The 5040-nt window shown below is 41.2% G+C and overlaps 1 non-coding gene across 1 annotated transcript; it reads left to right on the top strand.

The window, feature by feature from the left end:
- Positions 1-3106: 3106 nt before the first annotated feature.
- On the top strand, positions 3107-3178 carry TRNAP-UGG (transfer RNA proline (anticodon UGG)). Its single transcript has one exon. It is a non-coding gene; the product is annotated as a tRNA-Pro (tRNA).
- The last annotated feature ends 1862 nt before the right edge of the window (positions 3179-5040 follow it).

The raw sequence follows: 5040 nt of genomic DNA, 5'->3' as shown, positions 1-5040 counted from the left end.
TGTCTTTTCCATCTTTTTTTTTCGTGCTTATTTTTTCTTACACCTTTCTGTCTCTTCCTATTGCTCTCTCTGGCTCTTGTCCTCCCTATATCTTTGTTTTTCCTTCGTTCTCGCTCCGTCCTCTATGACGGATCAGTGGCTGCAATGCTCGGCTGCAGTCTTGAAGGTCGCAGGTCTGATCCCGACCGCGGTGGTGATATTTAAGTGGAGGTGATGTGGTATAGACGCCCACGTACTGGGCGATGTCGGTGCACGTTAAAGAACACCAGATTAGATGTTCAAAATTACAGGAGTTTTCTACTACACGCGGTATCTTATATCATATTGTTACGGAAGAGAGACGCCGTATCGACGAGGCGGGGGATGAAATATATTTCAAACCAGCAGCAGCAGCGGCGTGAGCGGTAGACCTGATACCGAGCGGAGACCACTCTTCGTCTTCCTCGTCAGGCACACACGCGCGTCGCCCCCTAGAATCTCGATTTGCATGCATGTAGCAATGTTGTTTGTATCGTTTATTTGGGACACAAAGCCCCAGACATCATCATCATCATCATCATGATGGTTTGGTCTCGCTCTTTCTTTTTTATTCGTTCTGGCGTCTTTTTATTTTATTTTTCTTTCAATCCATGTCTTTCCTTGCCCTCCTATCTTTTTACGTCTTCATTCCTAATATACCTCCCTATTTTCCTCTTTCTCGTTTCTATTCCTCTATCTTCTCTGTGTCTCTTTTTCACGTGTTTCACGTTCTACACTCCCACAGTTTTCTTTGAGCGCTCACACCTGATGTACTCGGTACTCGGTAGAGAGGCTTGTCCGATTCCCGTGGCACATACCCGCCTGTGCCTTTCGACGTCAAAGTTTTTACTACCCAGCTAAAGCAGCTCCCCTCTTGAACTAACACGCCCTAGCTTTGTTTTGAAAAGTGGTTAAGTTCAACAGTGCACAAGTGATGTAATGCTGCCAGCGCGAGTTGAATACGTAACGCCGCACAAGGAATATATTTACAGACACCAGTCAGGGTATGGTCACTCGGCTGCTCCTTCGTGTGTATCTTTATTTACTTACGACGTTGGTAGATAGCCCACGCGCAGAAAGATGGATAAAAAAGACAAAAGGAATAAAATTATAAACTAAACAATAACTGTCAATATACTGGCGAGCTTCTTTCTATTATACCGAAAAGAAGATCGGTCGCCCTCCGGACGCAAAACGTCGATAGTTCGCCTCGGAACTGGAAATGTCAATAAAACTCCGTAGGCCAAGGGCAGCCATTCTAAATGTTGCTGATAAATTCAATTTTCGACCGTTACTGCGTCACACACACCAGACAGTATTGATGAACAGCCTACGTCCTGCGAGTGGCGCCGAGTCTGAAACGAATTTTAGGGATCCGTTTCTTGAGAAAAATTGAGGTCCTGCACTTGACTAGATGATGATTGTTTGTCTTTTTACTGTCAGACTGCCAGAACCGATGACACACGAAGTGCTTGAACAAATCGCACCATGGGTCCTTAGAGACTCGCGACACATGCAGTTGTGCAATGTTTGTGGCGCCAATGGTACTATACATCATTCTCGCGCTAACCTTATCCTTAACGTTACGTAAGCTTAACGTAACTACGATATATACGCAATGACAATAGCCAACTTTTGATAGATGTAAACTTTTTTCATATGCTGTGCAATGTTTCAAGCAAGCTCAAAGATGTTTTCTGTGGTCACTATAGTTTTTGCTTATACAGGTAATTTCGCTGACAGAAACGCGCATTTCCTCTTTTGAGCGATGTAGGGGTATGTGTTTATTTGTTTTCTTAAGAGCTATTTTTTATGATTGGTTTCTCGGTTCGTGTAAGGAGAATGTACGCACACGTATCGCATAATAGGACGCTTTAAGATTCTTTAAAGCATGGGTGAAATATAAATGCATGCCCCGAACGTCAATAATGAAAAAAAATGTTGTTAAAACAGAGGTGTCTGAAAATAGTCTTACATACCCAAACACGTGAAGCATTAAAAACGCATTGTTCTAGTTCATGAGCGTTCGTGCAATTTATTTAAATAGCGTAACAGGCATGATTACAATGTAAAAGGGCCGATTACACTGAGATAAAATGTTTGTTAGTTTGAATGCAACAGTGGTTGCAGTCGTCTGAACGAGAGCTCGCATGTTTATTTTTACCATTGCCCAGCAAAAATATTTGCATACTGAAGATTTTATTTTTTGAAACATGCATTTAACAGTTAAAGAAAAACTGCGACAGGCAGCCAGTCAATGACCCTTCAAGTGAAGTTCACCCGGGACGTGCAGTCTTTCAGGCATCACTTCTTAACACTTCGAAAATTGTTTATTTATTTTTAATGAAAATCATATTACTCAAGTCATTCGTCATTCTGCCATAGTAGCGTAGCTAGCGTTTAAAGCGTCATACTGCTAAACACAATAGTGTGTGGAAAAGACTTCGCTAAAAAAGCAGAAAAGTGAATTCTCTATTAGCCACTAATTTCACGTTAAAGAGCGTTATCGCACAGAGTAAAAAAAAATTATGTTCCGAGATTTCGCAAGCAGGAATCACAATATGAACATTACGCGCACCATATATACGGGGAACAAGGGGATATTTCAAAACACCAAGGGGTATTCAACTGGCACCTAAAGGTATACGTGCACCTCTAAGTAAAGGTTAAGAAAAGTGCGAGAAAGAGGGGGAAAGCCTGCTTGCGCTATTGAAGACCTTTGATTTTGGTGGGATGTCGAGATGAACGAACACGACAAACAAGTAGCCATGCGCGCTTTTGCATTTGGCCCCCATTGAAATGTGTGTGGGATTTGACCCCACATCTTTTTAACTTGACCTTAGCCGCTAAACAAGAGCGATTGATTTATTACCTGACCTAAACTTTCGATCTGCTTTCTACCGTTACGGTAGACGCACGGAGGTGATTGTCGCCGCCTCCCGCGGTCTTGCGAGCAGCTCTATGCGTCTGGGAGAATCCGGCGATGTGCGTGGCCTTCCGCCTATGTAGGTCACGACGTCGTAAGTGAACCGGTTCGGCAAATGCAAGAGACGACATATGAACAGCTGGGGAGCTTCTTCGCACAGGTGGCCCGTTGGTCTAGGGGTATGATTCTCGCTTTGGGTGCGAGAGGTCCCGGGTTCAAATCCCGGACGGGTCCTTAATTTTTTTATTTTCACACACACACACAGATATATATATATATATATATATATATATATATATATATATATATATATATATATATATATATATATATATATATATATATATATATATATATATATATATAAATAAAGACCTGTTGCTTGTGGTGAACAGCTCTACGTAACAGCTTAAAAAAAAAGACGACACTTGCGAGTGGCTGCAGCATTGTCTCCGTTTTCTGTTGCGCCTACGTGTACACAGATTTCCGTGCAAGCATTGCGTCATCAAATTTTTTTTTATTGATTGATGTGTTTCTGCACGAACAATTGAACGATGGTGCTAAGAAAAGACGAAACGTAGAGTGATACATTTTTGGTGTCCTGTTGGTTCTATACAAATACTTATAATGATAGCAGATATCCAGCAGCTAAATAAATTTAATATCAATGTTGAAAGTTGATAATATGCCTCGGCACTAGATTAATGGTAATAAAAATGAACTGGAGTGTTCAATTACTACAGAAAGCTATTTGCGAGAATATCGACATCACTGACGCCATCTTTTGCTTCTTGGCGTACACTGTCTGATTTCGCTGTCGCATGAATAAATGAATGAATGAATGAATGAAAGCTTTGGTCACCTTCGAAATTATCTTTATACCTGTGTTCAAATGATTTCCGCATCACGCTCAGAGTTTGTCAAAGGTCTTCGAGACACTGATTGGCCTATTCTCTTGATATAGGCCTCTTCTAAATGGCCAGGTGCAACAATTGTGGCCATCATCGCAGATCCCGATTCAGTTTTTCGTCTTCCTGTTTCCTTTGGATATAAGAAGAAAAAGCTGTTTCGAATAGCTACGTGCCGATCATTTGTCAATGTTTTATTCATTAAGGACCGCTACCCAAGGCAGGAAACAAAGACCGCGACACAAACTGGGCAGCATGTCCCTTGCAATACGCTTCTTCGTTCTAATGGATATTGTAACTCGTAATAAAATAAGCAGTTTGACATTTTATTATTCCAAGAGCTCTTATCGAATAAAATTAAGGCTCACGACGGCGCACTGCATGGATACTACAACAAGATGAGAACCACCGCTTATTTTCTTGTGTGCATGCTCTTTGAGATATGAACATAAATGACTTTGCCCTGCTTTGAAGCCTAGTTGTTCGGGGAAGTTTTCCTCAAGTTTATAAGTGGTTTGGGAATGATTCATCAAAAACACTTCCAAGACTATCATTTTTACATTCGAAAACACTTGAGCATAAATCAGATTCGACTTCATATATAAACCTACTAAAAAACAAAAAAAACATGAGTTGGGCCCATCCGAGATTCGAACCCATTAACTTCTCTCACCCAAAGCGGGAATACTACTCCTAGACCTATGAGCCCTGTTTTTCACCGCACGCGCTATCAAATGCAAACACTTAACTGCGGGACTTCTGATAGACTGGTTTCTGATGGGAACTGCGTGATTTTGCGCAACCGTTTGTTCTGTCAAAAATCACGTATCCCCACAGAAAACGTTGTTCCCTCAGCTTGCTATTGACCCATACTTTAGATGTTTAATTTAGATGTTTAAACTTTGGAGCTTATCGTGATTGACGAAACGCATGAGAACGAAAAAGTATGGTGCAAGAAACATGTTGGCGGAGTCGCGACGTGGTCTTCGCTTTCTGCCTTTCATCATGGTCACTCGTTTAACAGATCGACGCATAATGGCTGTTCTGAACAATATACTTTTGTTGTTTTTTTATATCAAGAGGATGCATAAAAGAAAAAAAATGATCATTATGTACGATATTTACTACGAGTGTTGTACCTGTCCAGTTGAAAGTGTCCTATGAGGAGAGGTAATTCAGTGGCTCCAA

This window comes from Rhipicephalus microplus, chromosome 1, assembly GCF_043290135.1.
Source record: "Rhipicephalus microplus isolate Deutch F79 chromosome 1, USDA_Rmic, whole genome shotgun sequence".
Taxonomy (NCBI): domain Eukaryota; kingdom Metazoa; phylum Arthropoda; class Arachnida; order Ixodida; family Ixodidae; genus Rhipicephalus; species Rhipicephalus microplus.
This window is presented reverse-complemented; position numbering and strand designations above follow the sequence as displayed.